The sequence below is a fragment of the Vulpes vulpes genome, chromosome 2, assembly GCF_048418805.1.
Source record: "Vulpes vulpes isolate BD-2025 chromosome 2, VulVul3, whole genome shotgun sequence".
In the NCBI taxonomy this organism is placed as follows: Eukaryota; Metazoa; Chordata; class Mammalia; order Carnivora; family Canidae; genus Vulpes; species Vulpes vulpes.
Window position 1 is genome coordinate 26,077,405 of NC_132781.1, and position 16,456 is coordinate 26,093,860.

A 16,456-nucleotide genomic window follows, 5' to 3' on the forward strand; every position below is an offset into this window, starting at 1 on the left:
CTACTGAACTCTCTTCCAGCTCACTATTTGTTTCTTCTGCTCCATCTGATGCCTTTAGATCTGTGTAATAAATTCATAATTTTAGTTATTGTATTTTTTCCATTCTGGGATTCTGTTTCATTCTTTATTGTTCATTAATCCCAATTCTTTTATGAAACTCTACAGCTTTTTATCTATTTTGTTACACAATATAATCTTCTTTTCAAACTGTGTCTTAATGAAAATAGCCAAATTTGGGCATCAGAAGACCTTCCAGCCTACCTAATGTATGATCTCTGTAGTTCTGAGAAGCAAATACATAATTTAAAACAATAAGGCTTATGTCTGGGGTGTGTGTGTGTGTGTGTGTGTGTGTGTGTGTGTGTAAAGGTGACAGTGGATAGCTAAGGACTTGCTGATGGATGAATGAGAATGGGGGGATATGTGTATAAAAATGCTAATCAGTTCTGAGCAATAATGAAAAGGTTTTACTACTGATCTTTATAATTGTGAAGGTTTCAACATTTGATCTGAGCTCAGAATTGAAAAAACAACAAAGTATTTGCTTCATTTGAAGCAATCTCAAACTTATATGGTCCCAAATATAGTTAAAGAACTCTTTTCCTGACTTATCTGAGAGTAAGTTGCCACCATCTCCCAAATACTTCTGTTTCCTATGAAGAAGGACATCCTCCTGGAAAACCACAATACCACCATCAAAGTCAGGAAATTAACACTTGAACATTACTACCATCTAACCCACACCTCTCATTCACATTTCGCCAGTGATCCCAGTAATGTCCTTGTAGTAAAAAGATCCAGTACAGAATCACATGGTACACTTGGTTTTCAGATATCTTTAGCATCCTTCAATATGAAATGGAGTTTCAGTCTATTCTCGACTTTGATGACATTCTTGTAGATTATAGGCCAATTATTTTGTAGATAGTCTCAACTTGGATTTGTCCAATGTTTCCTCAAGATTAAAGTTGAGCATATCATGTAGGAATGTCACAGAAGTGATACCATGTCTCTCTCATTGCATCCTATTGAGTAGTACATGATTGTTATTTGTCCTATTACCATGATGTTCACTTTGACTACTTGATTAAGTTGGCGTCTGCCAGCCTTCTCTACTGTAAAATTACCCTTTTCCCTTTCAATTGATAAATATTTTGCAGGAAAGCACTTTGGGAATATGTAAATACCCCATTCTTCAACAGACTTTCCATGTACTCATTTATTTATATCAGTATGGAGTCATAGATCCTATTTTATTCAAAATATTAGAATCTATTAATATCATTAATTATTTTGATACTCAAAAGAACCAAATCTAGCCAGTGGAAGTCCTTTCCAGCTGGCTTCCATATTCTTTTGACATGTCTCCATCATTCTTTGAATACCTATTTTTAGAAGGGCTTTATTGAGTATAATTCACATACCATACAATTCACCCATTTAAAGTGTACAATTCAGTGGTTTTTAGTGCATTCACAGATCCGTGACGCCATCACCACAGTCAATTTTAGAACAGTTTCATTGTCTCAAAAGTAAACCTTGTAATCTTTAGCTAGCATCCTTGTATCCTCCTGTCCCCACTTTAGCCCTAGGCAACCACTAATCTACTTTCTGCTCTACACATCTCCCTATTCTGAATGGAATCGTATAATATGTGGTGTTTTATAATTGGCTTTTTTCACTTAGCATAATATTGTCAAAGCTCATCCCAGATGTAACATGTATAATTATTTCAGTCCTCTTTATGGCTGAATAATACTCCATTGTACAGATATACCATGCTTTGTTTTCATCAGCTGATGGGCATTTGAGTCATTTCCATCTTTTGAGTTTTGTGAACAATGTTGCTATAAACATTCCCGCACAAGTCTTTGTGTGGACATGTGTTTTTATTTCTCTTGGGTATGCTTAGAAATGGAATTACGAGGTCATATGGTAACTCTATTTAATCATTTTCGAGTACTTCTTTATTTTCTGGCACGAGATGATTCAGGCTTGTCTTGTACTTTCCCTGCCCCAGCCCTGTAATCAGCCATTTCCTGCAAGGAGTCCTGGTTTCTTCTGGTGGACAACAGTATTTAGAAATCAAGACTTTAGCATAGCATAACCTATAGAGTTGTCGAATCACTGCGTTATACACCTGAAACTAATGTTAACTTTGTCAACTACACTTCAATTTATAAAAAAGAAAGAAATCAAGACTTGGGTGCTAGCTATGCTCACTGTTATTAAGACGTCACTGCTTCCAAACCCTCTCAGTGGGTTAGGAAACATATGCATGTATACACATAAATGTACATGCATTGACACACACGATATAAACACCTGTATACACACTTACATCAACATTTATTTCTATATCTATTTATTCTGAAAATCGCAAGTTCTCACCAATACCTCTAATCCCAACCCAACACTGTAGGGGTCATTCTAGTTTTCTTCTTTCCCATATTTGTAACATCCTTTGACAACATTGAGAAACATGGCTCATTCCCTCAACATATTCACTTACTGGTTTGGTCCCACTATGGATAACCAATGGCCCATTGTGACTGCTCCCTATGCAGACCTCTCTTCAGCGTTCCTGGGCTCCAACATTCTGCCTCAGGCCACCACCACAACCTATTCCCCTACATGGACATGCTTTTCACACCTCAACAGGCTCTGACCTCCCATGCTTTGGATGCCTTGCCCCCACCCCCTTTTCAAGCATGCCCTCATGCCCTGTGGACTCCATTTCCTGGTGCTTGGCCACTACCTTGGTCAAACGACCCTTTACCCGCTCAGGGTCCAACCCATCTCCCTCACCAAGCTGGCCCCCACGTGAATATCTTCCTTATCTTGTTTGGGCTTTGATATTTCACACCAGGTTGCCTTCCTCTTTGGATGCCCTCCTTTTTCTGCTTGAGCTCTGAAATTTGGGTGAGGCCATCTGTTTGTATGATTGAGCTTTGACTCTCTTCTTTCTTTCTCTTCACCCTCCCTCCACCCCCACCACTGTCTGCCCTGTGCTGGCTGTCCCCCCAAGCAGAGAAGCCCTCCTTACTTCACTTGAGCTCCAAAACCTTTGCTGGACCATGACATTCCCCACCTCTCACCCCCAATAACATCTACCTTGCTTGGCCTATCTTAAATCTTCTGGACTGAACTGTTCTTAAAGGAAAGGGAACCAAAGGGAAGAGGAAAAGAAAGAGGAGGGCAAGAAGAAGGAGAAGGAGGAGGAGGAAAAGGAGGAGGAGAAAGACAGCTGCCTGACAAGTTTTTATTGTAAGGTGGACGTTGCATGTGACAGGTTGTAGAGGCTCCGGTTGATGTCATCTTCTTCCACAGAGAACTTCAGTTCCTTCTGCAGACTGAGTCCCTTCCAGGGTCCCAAGGGTAAGCCAGATTGGAGCAGGTTGAGGCATGAGCTCACTGGCCACTGAGACAGCCCTTATAAGAAGTGTGCTGGGAGGGAAGGAGGACCAGGAAGGCGATGTGGGGCTTCAGGAGCGCAGCGTGGTGAGAGACACTAGCCTGTGTCTGTGGGCGGACAGAAAGGAGGCCTGTCCAGTGGGAGGTGTGGGCAGCACCCGGAGAGCCAGGGAGGGAAGCTGGGGCAGGAGTGTGGGGCCCTGAGCCTGGGGAGGCAGGCTTTGGCCAGGAGAGGGTACCACCTCATAGGGTGAGGAGAGGAAACGCTCAGGCCTGCCAGGTCTACCGGCCTTTGGCGGGGACACTGCACTCATCTCTGTTCATCTCTGTGCAGCTGCTACTTCCTGCAGTAGCTGAGGTGAGCTCACTGCAGAGAAGGGTAGCCCAGGGTGGGGGAAGGAGGGAGAGAGAGCTGGATGCATGGGGTGGGTGGGCATGTGAGGGGGTGTCATTGAAGGAGGGAAGCTTGGTGGCAGGAAGGAGCACAAGGAAGGGAAGGACCTGGAGGAGGTTATTAATTGGAAGGGGGCTTGGAGGTCCCATCTCTCTGTCTAGACCGGGAGCACCTGAGAGGGGTAGCTGTCCCTTCCCCTCTAATAATGGTCCCAGCACAGAACCTTAGAGTGGAAAGTGGCAAGGTGGCTACTTTTCTCAGGCTTTTCCAGGGCTGGGGAGGGGAGAAGCCAGAGTGTGAGCCCTTGGCTTTCTGCCTCGAGGCGGGTGTGGGGAAGTGAGGGTCCCTCCCCCGGGCTCCCCTCCAGTCCCCTCCTCTCTCCCCAGTTAGGCCTATGGCCCCTGGGATCCTGGAGTAAGCCAATGTCCTGGATGAGGGTAGGGCGGGGAGGAAGTAGAGGTAGGGAAGGGGCTGGGGGCTTTCTCTCCCCCTCCCTTCACATCCTATGGGTCAGGCAGGGGGACCAGCAGCCCCAGGCTGGATTTGTTTCCCATTTTGCTCTTGGCTCTTGTGGTGGAAAAATCGAAGCTCTCCCCCTGGTACAGCAGAGGCGGAGAGTAGGCTAGAGAGCGTGGCTGGGAGGCTGTCCTGGCGGGGAAGTTGAGGGGCAGGCGGGGCCTGGCTGGGAGAGACTGCCCGCCCCCCCCCCCCCGCCCCCATACCCCCCCCCCCCCCCAGTCCCCTCTGCTTCTACGTGGCTCTCCAGGCCCAGGCTTAGGTCCTGCAGGGCTGAGGCAAAGGGGGCGGGGCCTGGGAGGAGGCCAACGCTGGCTGGGGTTCAGCCTCAGGTCTATAGCACCCATCCCCAAGCTTATCTCCTAAACAGTCTCCAAAGAGTCACTTAAAGTCCCCTTGATGTCTTAGAAGGAACTACTGAGAAGCTGCAATAGGAGGGAGCTGAGTCAGGCCGGGCTGGGGCTTTATCCTAATGGGGAGGCAAGCTGTGTGCTCAGAGGGTCTCCCAGGCAGTCACTGGGCATTTCTGGACACCTGAAGGCACAGGAAGACTTTCTGTCCGTTATCCATGTCACCTTCATGACCATCTCAAGCAGCATAAGCATCCTCATTTTACAGGAGGGTAAATCGAGGTTCTAGGAAGTCAAGGTTTGCAGAGCCTCTAAGTGGCAGAGTCAGGATTTGAAACCAGTTATGTCTGGCTCATTGGATGGTGTTCTTTCCCCAGCACTGGAAACACTGGAAAACCTTCCTCCCCAGGGCCTAGAGTCCCCCGAACAGCTCTTAGTGGGCTGTCCCACTGGGGAGAGAACCTGTGGGAAGCCATAGGGTGCTTTGGGCCATGCCCCTGCCCCCGCATGGCCCTGCCATCTCTCCCACGGACCCCAGCACCTTATGTGGCAGAGAGGAGCCTGGGGAGATCTCCCACCCTCTTCTTGTGGAGTTAGCACCACCCCCACTCCATTTTTCCAGCCACCCCAGTCCCTCACCCAGGCCCCCTCTCCAGCCTGGTGGAAAGAGGAGCCCAGAGAGGAGCCCAACCACTTTCCCTCTGGAATCTGCTGCCTCGGCTTTCGGATGGAGAAACCATCTGGAGTGTATTACGGGCGGTAGAGAAAGCCGAGAGCAGGAAAATGTGAGTTGGCCCCCAAGGCTCCCGTCTACAGGAAGAAGGGGCTCAGGGCTCTTCAAAGGATGGGCCAGCAGCTGCCCCCACTTCCCCCCGGGGCAGATAAGAGATGTGCCGGGGAGCAGACAGCCTATGGGAGACAGCACCCAGGCCTCTGGACACCACCACGGAGCCCTGTTTGAACCTGCTTATCTTACCTACTCTCCCATTTCACAGATGAAACTGAGGTCCAGAGAGGGATAGTAACTTCCCCAGGATCACACAGCAAGTCATGAGGAACAAGATGGGAGTGAGAGCCCTTGCACATATATGTGTACCTATCAACGGACTGGATGTCCCCCCAGTTGGGGGTAGGGCAAAAGTTGAAACAAGGGGGCAGGCTAGAGACTGGATGATTTTTCTCTCCCTCAGCCTCAGATGAGTGAAGCAAGGGGTCTTCCCTCTTTCTGGGTGAGGAATATCCTCCACTCTTTCTGTATCTCTACTCCTTGCCTCCCAATCCCACTCTGGCCCCTCTTGCTGCCCTGCCCCCTGCCTGGTTCCGGGGGTCCCCTGAGTGCCCAGGTGAGAGGGTGAGGGCCCTTTAGGCTCTTCCTCTGGGCCCGGGAAGCCCCTCCCCTGCGCGGGCCCCAGCTCCAGACGTGGCAGGGCCAGCAGGAGTGAGGTTTCTCTGCTCCCTCCCAAGTGCTGCGCTGGCGGCTCCCGAAATAAAAATCAAATGTGGGCTTGGCAGAGGGACGGGGTGGGAGAGCAGCCGGCAGCGAGTGGCGGCAGCGCTGGGCTTCATTCTTTCCATTGTAACTTCACCTCCTAACCTCTGGCATTTTAATTATTCTCCTACCCGCTTGCTTCTGCACAGGCCAGAGGGTGAGCTCACCCTTTCCTCTAGCCTGTGAGGGGACAGCCGCTGCCTGGACCCCCAACCCCCAGCCTGCTCCCAGGAAGCTCGGGGGGGGGGGGGGGGGGGGGGGGGGCGGGCGGGCACAGGCCTAGATGCTTCGTTCTGCTTCTGCAGTCCCTGGTCCCCAGACACCCAGCCTGGCACCTAAGGTTCCATGTGTGAATCACTAGGTCTTCACACCCACGGCTCCACTAAATGGTGGCCATGGTCTTCAGCCAATGCCTTCCCGGCCCACCGCCCATTCTGTGGACGCCGCAGCCGTGCCCAGTGTATGTGGGGCAGGGCCTAGGACCTGGGCCGGGGCTCCCAGTCTGCGCTTTTGCCAAACCCACGAAGAGGGCAAGAACAGCTCAGCCCTGATCATTTGCCTCATCTCCCCAGAGTGTCCATTTTTTCCCCCAATGGTAAGTGATTTAAAGCATTATTTTCATATTAAAACATACAAGGACACAGTATGAGATAGGAAGTAAAATGGCCTATGAACTTTTTTGTAATTCTTGGAGAAGATCTCCACTTGGGACTGTCCACAGTCCCCTGTGCCTGGCCATGAAGCATGAGACACTGGACATATCTGTGTGTGGCCAGTTTGTTCCGCCCATGGGCTGCTGCTGGAGATGCTGGTGGGTGAGGGTGGGCAGCCTTGGCCCATCCGGGAGCCAGAGGCCTATAGCTGGAGGCCTCTGCTGCTTCTTGTTCCTCCTGAGGAGGTCAGGTGCCACAGGCCCACGGCAGCCTCACCTTGGACCCCAGGGCCAGCACCCCAACCAAGGCCTCCTGCTTGCCCCCAGGTCCTGGGAGCTCTCCCACTCCACTGCCTCATTGCCCAGCCCTGGAGGGGCCTTCTGCCTTCTTCCTTCTTGCCCTGTCAGTCTCCCTGGGATGAATGTTCTACCAATAAGGAGTTCCTGGGCACCTATCCTGGCTGTGCCAGGCCTCGCTGTGGGCAGTTACAGTTTCTGGCCCAGCAGAGCCTCCAGAAGCAAGGAGTGAAGTGCAATGCAATGCACTCAACGCAGGGAGTGTCTCATGGTGGGGGAGCTCCAGGCCAGGGCAGCCCCTGGGCGGGAACTCCAGAGAGGAAACTCCTGACCCAAGCTCAGGGAGCAGAGCATCAGGAAAGACTTCCCAGATGAAGTGCTGCTGGGGAAGAGTCCTGAGGGAGAGTGTGGCTGGTCTCAGGAGCAGCCCCTGCAAAGGCCCAGCGTGAGAGAGAACCCAGCATGGAAGATGCTGGAAGGTGCCCATGTAGAGGCTGGTGGAGAGGGAGGAAAGCTAGGGGGTGCAGGGGAGATGCAGGAGTACTCAGGGTGGTGGTGAGAGGCGGTACAATGGCAAGATGATCAAATGCATGTTCTAGGAAGATTTCAGGATGACCCATGGAGGACTGACTGGAAAGTGATCAGAATGGTGGTGGGGTGGCCCCTAGGAGGCTGCCACAGAGGTCCAGGTAGGAGGTGACAGTGGCCAGGCCCAGGCCAGAAGCAGCAGAGTGGAAAGAGGAGCCAGATGGACCGAGATTTAGGAGGCTGGAAGTCACAGGATTCTGCAACAGATGGGCAGAGGGATAAGGGCTGGTTCCTGGCTTTCTGGCTTGAACATCTGGCTGGGTGGTTTGCTGCGGAGCATGGTGACTTTCATACACCTGCACGCCATCCAAGGGGAGCTGCTCACCGGGTGGCTGGAGGTGGGAAGGGCCCCTGGAGAGAGTGCAGAGGGAAGAGGCCAGGCCCAAAGCCAAGGGAAGACAGAGTAGACACAGCCTTCTCAGGAGCTGGAGAAGGAGCAGCCAAGGAAGGGGCTGCCAAAGCCCCCGAAGGAGGTCTTCTTATAAGCCAAGATGTCAACGGCCACACAGATGAAGCAGGCTGAGGCCCCGAGAAGGGACACGTGGTCTAGGGACCAAGAAGCGTTTGCCTTTTTTCTGACCCTCTGTCATGCCTTCTCCCTGACCCAGCCTCCCTGACTCTCTGTTCCTGGTTCCCCTCCATCCTCTCCATCCCCAGCCTCCCCCACTCTTCAGTGCCCTTCATTCTTCCCTGGGCCCTGTTCCACCTCATTCATTCTCTCTCTCCCAAAGGCTCAACCTCTTTCTAAGAGGAACTCCATGCCACCCCTGCCCCACTTGGGTCGTGGCTGCTGTCCCTGGTTCCTGAAATCACCTACCTCCACCACCAACAATGACATACACCATCACATACACCTGTCACCAGAGAATCACCCAGAATCAGAAGCTGGGGCAGAGAGGAACATACACGCCTCCTCTGGCCTCCTGGGTGGCTCACAGTCTCCTAGATTAAACCCTAGTGGGGTGCCAGGCTCCAGGCCAGCTCTAGGCCAGCCTGGCCTAAAGGAGGGGGACTTCTGGCCAAAAGGAGGGGACTCTGGCCTAAAGGAAAGGGCTCTGCCTGGGATCTGAAAGGACTAGCAGGATTTGGTCAAGTGGCCATAGCAGCCAAAGGAACCATAGGAGGAGGGGAGGGTGAGAAAAGGTGTGCATGTGGAAAGCAGACCACATTTGCACCGCAGCCCCTAGCTCAGGGTGGCTGCTGACCCCCAAGAGGGGGCAATAGACTGCAAGGTGTTAGAGCCAGAGCATAGAGGTGTGGGGTGCTGAGGGAGAAGACCCCCGACTGTGTCCACCGCTGCCTCCTGACCTGGGGCTTTCTGACCTGGCGCTGTTTCCTTACAAATTCCCTCCAAATTCCTTTGTTCATTTGGGAAATATTTATTGTGCTTCTCTGTGCTAGGCAAGTGCTAAAGACACTGTGAGGGACAGAATAAAGTCTCTATGGCCCCACAGCCTAAGTTCCAGGAAGAGACATAAACAAATAAAGACTAAAAATGAAGATCATGATAGGGGTTGCGAAGAAAGTAATGACTGGCCACTGTCTGACATTAGAGCCTGTGACCGAGGGCTCCCTGTGGGTAGAGCCTGTGTCTCCTCCATCAGACTGGGAGCTCTGCGCCTCTGTGGAAGGGCAGAGAATGAAGCATCCTGGAGCAAGACCTGAGCTGCTCAGAGAACTCCCAGGAACAGCCGCTTGCTTAGCCCTGAGAGCCTTTCCTGGCGGGGTCCCCTCTTGCAGTGCCCACAGGCCGACTGCTGTGTCCACCACAGCCACCACCACTTCCTTCAGCAGCCACTGCTTTGGTGCCTGGTGGCTAGAGGAGGGCTGGCACCCATGGGCCGGAGCCCCCAGCTAGCAGGTGTAAGGGGGTCCAGGGAGGGCTCCAAAGAGGGACCCAGGGTCCAGGGGTGGCGGCAATCTTGGAAAGGAACCCCCCTCTTCGCAGATAAGCCTGAGGGGGAGGGCTTCTCTTCCCCCTCCCGACAACCCCCGCCCCATTAAGCCCTTAAATTAACCTCAGCCCCACCCAAGCTGGAGAGAGTGCCCCAGAATAAATCGTAAATTACATGCTGCCTGGGGGCAACCACAACTCTCCTTCTTCCCTCTCCAGCAAGCAGACCCACCCTGCCCACTGCTGGGGGGCCTCCCCCCAAAATGGCTATTTATACAGCTCCCCTCTTTGCTGTCTGGCCCTGTTGTCCTTGGGCAGGTGAGGCCCAAGCAGGCTGCACAGCTCTCCTAGGAGGCCGAAGTGGGTGGGGGAGGCTGTGAGACCCTCTAGGGTCTGACCAGTGTGTGGGGATATCATTTATAGCTCCTGGCAGGATACTTTGGAGGTGCTGTTCACAATCACACCCAGACAATGGCATAAATCTGGATCCTGGACACCCTGGGCATCTGGTCACCCAGGAATGGGGCCCAGACTGCACTCTTTCCGAGTGCAGGTTTCTCAGGAATGACAGAGAGAGAGAGAGAAAGGGAGGGGGGTGTGCCTTCACCCCATGGTTGCCAAATGAGTAGTTCTGAAGATGGGCACCCCCCTCCAACCTGGCAAGAGCAAGACTGCTCCAGCTCCAAGGACCCCAAGCACATGGGGGATCCTGGGGCAGGGGAGCGGACAAAGAAAGTGGGAAGCTGGACGTGGTTATTTTGGGACCACAGGCCCAGGCCAAGGACCTCCCTGGAAAAGCCACCTTGCATTCTGGGAACCTATTTCTGGACTGGGGCTGCTCCCCTCAAGGAGTACAGAGAAGGGAGGGAAGGGAAAAGGCAAGAAAGAAGGAACTCAGGGAGCCAGTGGGAGATCAAGAGAAACAGTGCACACACACAGGAACAGAAGGAAAGGGAAAGACCCAGAAACACCGAGGTGCTGGCACACAGAAACTGGGAGGAGAGGGTGGGCCCAGGCCTGGCATCACTCGGCCTACCTCAGCCTGGAACCCATGGGCCTGGGACGCCTGCCCCCTGCCCCATGGACCCCTCTGTGCGGCTCTCCAGGAGGGAGGGTGAAGGGCCTCCAGGTGGCTCCCAGAGGGAGACTCCCCTGCTGCTCCTCCATGCCCCAGCTCTGCCCTGTGCCCCCTCCCCACCCTCACTGCCTGGGGGCTTCATGGGGGCTGAGGCTTCTCCTGCCTCTTTGCTGCCCTGCAGGTGGGGGCATCAGTGGGTTCAGAAGGTGGATGGAAACAAGTGCCCCTTTCATCGTGGACTCAGCCGCAGAGGGAGGGAGGGGATTGGTGCTGAAGGAGGGGGTGCAGGGGTTAAGGAATTGGGGAGAACCTGCAGCAGAGGAGCAAGCTTCCCGGCCTGAGTCCCTAGGAGCAGAGAGTGAGAGGGCCCAGGGATCAGGCGGTGGGTGTGGTACTGCTGGGTCTGGAGGACCAGGTACCCATCCAAGTTTATACCTCATGTGTGTGATTTAGGGGACAGGGCTCGCCCATGGACTGTGAAGAGAGCAAACAGGACAGCACAAGAGGAGAGGCCAGTGGGCCACCACTGAGGGGACATTTGTATTCACAAATAAAGTGGGTGACAAGAACTGTGCTGAGAGCTCTTAAAGGAGGGTAGGTGGGCCCCGGCAGGGTGGGGGGCGGATAGAAGATTCCACTAGTGCTGCCTGGGAGGGGTGAGACCCCTGCAGCATGGGGGGTGCTAGTCACAAAAGCCCCCCCTCTTACAGGTGATGATATGTTGTCTCCCTCTTAAACTTGATTACCCGTCTGCTTACCAGGTCCCCATAACCACAAGCCTGCCCAAAAATCCTGTTTATGGGGTCTGGGGTATTGGATCTGCCATTCAGCTGGAGGAAGCAACCCAAACCACAGCAGAGCCTGGAGTGGAGAAGCAGTGCCCAGCGTGGCGGGCACCGGCTCAGACACTTAGTGCCCTGTTTATCCTGGCATGGGCAGCTGGCACAGGTGGGGCTCTCCAGGGAGCGGCCAGAGGCGCAGCCAGCAGACCCACCTGGAGGCCAGAAAGGAGGCCAGGACTGCAGAGCTGGGGGAGGGGTGCAGGGAGAGCCATCCAGCATAGCTGCAAACCTGGTCCTCGCACTGCGGCACACGGGGTGCTAGTGGCCCAAAGCTCAGCAACCTCTCCTCTGTACTATAAGAGATGATCTCACCAGCCAAGCCAGGCGGGGGCCCAGGGACTGGGGAGGCTGGAGGAGGTGGAGGAAGTCCCAGGACTCTGGAGCCCTGTTCTGTGTGCCTGGGCACCTCTGACTCCCCAGGTCCGAGGGACTGCCCCACAACACCCAAAGGCACATGGAGCTTCACTTAAACACATGCCATCACAGCCCCCCACCCTGCCAATCACTACACAGATGCTGTCCCCACATTCTTTCTCCATCATACAGACCTAGAAGCCATGCCCCACAGCCCACCGCACCTGACATGCACAGGGTCTGCTAACACTCAGCTCACAAATACAGCTCACACGTGTCAGATGCATGACACTCACTCCAATACCCCCTACCCCACATAGAACCTACACTCCTGCAGCAAGGTCACACACACACACACACACACACACACACTCTCTCTCTCTCTCCTCTCAGTACCCAACACCCCCAAATCAGCCAAGAGAGGTCTAACATTTCAGTCCTGAGCTTCTTCCTACCTCTCCTCCCCCATCTCCATCCTCCCTCCCACCTCCTCTACCTGCCCCCTCCCCACTCACTGTACCCCACCTTCTGCCTCTGCCTCTCAGTCTCTGGGCGACTTCCTAGCTGGGTCCCTTGCCCTGGAGTCTCTTTCTCGCCTCTCCCCATCTGCATACAGGTTGCACATCTGGGCAGCCACTGGCAGCTACCACTCCACCAGCTCAGTCTGGGGGCTCCAGATGAAGGGGAGCAGCAGCTGGCCTTTGTTGGAGGGGCCTCAATTCCCCCTGCCTGTCATATCCTCTCCTCCCCCCCTCATGGACCGCCCACCCCTCCCCATTCCCGGCTGAGTCATCCCCACATCTGGAACCTCAGCACATCTGGAAGAGCTGAAGTCTGTGCAGCCCATTCCACGTGGACACCCCTCCCCCCAAACTGCATTTCACTCCCACCCCTAACAAAAGCTGGGGTCTGGCCCCTCCACCCCACCTAGCCCAGGGCCCCAATCACCTAGAGGGCGGGCAAACAGCCCAGTGCCAGTCTCTGCAACAGGACATCCATTGAGCACAGGCTCTCTCCCAGGTGGCAGTAATAACCTTGGCCACTTGGTGCCCACTGCACTGGGCAGGCAGGACAGCGCTGGCTTCGGGGGAGGCCAGCCCCAGGCTGGGGGAGGCAGGCGAGCCAGGCAGTGAGGAGGCAGTGGTTTGGCCCAGCAGGCAGAGGGAGTTTATCCTGGCGCCAGGCCCTGAAGCCAAACATCCTTCACTAACCTCGCAGACACATCAAAGCTGGCCAGGAAGGGGCCCTTCGGTAGAGGAAACCTGCAGTCTTGGCGGCCTGACAGCCTGGCTCGGGGCATAGGACCACCCTGTCCCACTCAGCAGCCCAGGCTCAGGCCCTGGAGCTGCAGGCAGGTCACTTCTCCCGCCTCCCGCCTCCCCCAGTGCTGCGGACAGGGTGATTGCCCTGGTGAGGGTGGCACGGCTGGCACCGGGACTGAGCTCCGGTCCCTAGGACCAGGCTGCCTCCCAAACCTGACCCTTCCCACCCTGCGGGCAGGAGAGGCGGAAGGGCTCACTTGTTGCCCAGCCTGGAGGAGGGCATGCTCAATTGCAGGGGAATTGACTTCAGGCCCCAGGCCCCTTGTTCTGGAAAGGACCTCTCTCCATGGAGGAGGATGGATGGAGGGGGCAGGGGGCTTCGCCATTGGGAGAAGAAGGAAAAGAGCAGCCCAAGTGGAGTGGGAAGACAAGAACTGGGCTGCGAGCCACGGGGCCTCTCTCCAGGGACAGCAGGGGCTGGAGCCGGAAGAGGGGCTGGGAGGCGCTAACAAGGGAGGGAGGAGGTGCTAACAGGGCCACTGTGGTGAGGGGGATCCTGCAGGCCGCCCCTAACGGCTGGCCTGGCTCCCCTAAAGGCGAGGCGGAGGGGGAGGTGTGTGCACACGCCTGCACATGGGTGCATGCACACCACTGGGGCCGAGTCTGTCCTGGGACGGGGCCAGATGATGTGGCTGCTTAGAGGAGCTACGGTTTGGTTTGCAGAAGAATGTGGTCTCTGCCCACCTCACTTCCTGTGCCCTTCTGCTCGCCTTCATGCTTTGCCTGACCCCCAAGTTCTTAAGACGTGTGTGATCAGCTTCAGGGATGTCTCAGACTGTCTTCTCTGCACTTTAGTCTGAGCTCCCAGGCCCAGGAGAGGCCCTCTGGTTGGTTGCTGATGAGCCCAGATCAGCGCCCAGCCGTAGGAGGGGCTCCTTTTTCCCCTATTTGCCTCAGGAACTCCCAGCTTCTTTGGGACTGGGAAGTTCTTCTGAAGTCGGACAACAATCCCTGGTAACATCTGGATGTGCCACAAAGGCACCAACCAGCGGGGTGCAGGAGATCCCTCTTTCAAGGGGCCAACTAGGGCAGAGCTAGAAAGGGGGAGATACTAGGGGATTCCCAACCCCTTTTTTTCCTCTCTGGCTACAGGGTTCTCTCTCAAACAGCACAAGGCTGGGGGTGGGAGTGAGGCTGCAGAGAAGGGGAGGGCAGAGAGGGGACTAGGGCTGGGGGGCAGGTCTCACTTGGGGCCCAGACAGCCACAGCTTGCTAGCTCAACCTTCCCACCCCAACTTTCCACCCCACATCTTGGAGGTTTTCTCTCTCTCCACCCCTGGCCGTGCCCCGGAAACCTACACTTTGGAAGGATAATGGCTCCCAAATGCGGTTTTTGTCTCTGCTAAGCCTCTGGGAAGGTGTTGGTTGAGCTCCTCCAGCTGCTCATTAGGATAATAAGCTCCCTGAACCGTTAATTGTCAGGTGGCACGCCTCCCTCCACCCTCCTGGCCCGCAGGTTGGTGGCTCTGACTTGGGATCAACTCATGAAGTCACCTCCCCACTCCATGCCTGCCCATCACCCCAAGAATGAGTGAGGTGGACTTTAGTTTCCAAAGGAATGCCGGGAAGAAGGCTCAGACCCTGGTCCCATGGCCAAGAATTCCTGTTGGCAATCCAACTTGCATCTTGCCCCCTCCTGGAAGGTGGACAGTGAACCAAGCATTCCTTGCAGCTCGCCCTGTAGGAGCTGCTTGATCCCTAGGGAGCCATCTTACTCACTTAGAGGGTATGTGTACACTAGAGGGGGGCGGGAAGCAGAAGAGATGGATTGCCCAGAACACCAGCTGGTGGAGATAAGAAGCCCAGTCAGCCTGGGCGGACAACCCGCCCCCCAAGATGAGTGCCCCCCACCAAGGGTTTTGGGAATTCATTCCCTATCCCCTTAGAGAAATCTGGCCCCTGACCCTGGGAGGCCCCCAACCAGTTTCATTTCAGTGACAACAGAGCCAGTGTTTACTTGGAACAAAGCGTCATGGGGAAATGAAAGATGAATCAGAACTGGGCCAGCCCCCACAGCCTGGTGGGAACATTAGAACATGTATACACATCTTCTAGGGAGAATGGCCAAGGGCCAGCAGAGAGGCCCAGAGAAAAGGCCGGGGTGTGAAGATCCTGGAAGGCTTTCTGGAGGAGCTAGTATTTGAGCTGAGCCTTGAAGAATGTGTAAGACTTTCTTAGGTTTTGGGGAGGGGTCTGGGGACAGGTGTTCTAGGTGGGGGGAAACTGTCTACACAGAGGGAAGAAGGGAAAGAGGGGAGCAGAAGGGGTCTGCTGTGTGGCTGGAGAACATGTGGGCCGGACACAGAGAGCATATTACAAAGCAGGTGGGGAGCCACAGTGCGTGAAGACAGTGACAGTGAAGACGCCTGTGACAAGCACAGTCCATAGTCCCCCCTGGACTCTCAGCCTGAGGGAGAGGTGGACACCACAAGAAGGCCAACCCAGGCAGTGCTCAGTTGGCGGTGGGGGAGCAAACCAGGAAGAGAGAGAATCACTCAAATCTCTGGTCCCAGCACCACTGCTACAAACTGTCCCCTCTGGCTCTCTAGGAAGAGTGGTCAATACCAGGTCACTCTCCGTGTTAGGTCATGGGCCCTGCCCTCTCTCACCTGGCCCTTGGGTGGGACCCAGATTCACTTAGTGGACAGCAGAGGGGGCTGGATTTCAGGACCCCACCACCACCACCCAGAGAGGGTTCTCAGAGGGAAGCAAGGCCCTTCATTCCTTGGCATCTCTGCCTCTACATGAAATGGAGAAAAGGAGCTTTGGGCACCTTTCCTCTGCCAGGATTTAAATGCTTATTTCTTGTTATGATTCAGCTAACATTTATTTACGTCACGGTATGCCAACACTGAGCAGTTTATGTCATCCTCACGATGACCCCCTGTGACAAAGGAGGTACTGTTTATCCACCCCCACTCCCTCCACAGAGAGGCCAGAGAGGCAAAGAGGAGGTTCATCTCTTGACTAAGGTCACACAGCACACGGCAGTAAGTGGCACCCGTACCAACACAACACAAGACCGTCTGTCCCTCCCTGCAGGCAGAGCTAGGCTAGAGCAGAACATCGTTCTGCATTCTGTGGACTTTGAAAAGAAAGATCCTGGCCCAACGCCCTAAGTCATTATGGGAATTGGTGTCCGCTGCAGTCCAGGGGGGCACTAAGAGGAAAAGAGCTCAGCCTGGCTCTTCCCCCTCACCCAGGCCAGGGCAAGACCTCCCACCTCACTCAGGCTCCTGTGGAGTTCTTTCCTCCATTGCAGCAGC

General features: G+C 54.5%; 2 non-coding genes across 2 annotated transcripts; both read left to right on the forward strand.

Moving 5' to 3' along the window:
• The first annotated feature begins 209 nt into the window (after window positions 1-209).
• Window positions 210-289, forward strand: LOC112918203 (small nucleolar RNA U2-19). Its single transcript, XR_003234635.2, has one exon. It is a non-coding gene; the product is annotated as a small nucleolar RNA U2-19 (small nucleolar RNA).
• Window positions 290-448: 159 nt separating this feature from the next.
• LOC112918202 (small nucleolar RNA U2-30) lies at window positions 449-518 on the forward strand. Its single transcript, XR_003234634.1, has one exon. It is a non-coding gene; the product is annotated as a small nucleolar RNA U2-30 (small nucleolar RNA).
• The last annotated feature ends 15,938 nt before the right edge of the window (window positions 519-16,456 follow it).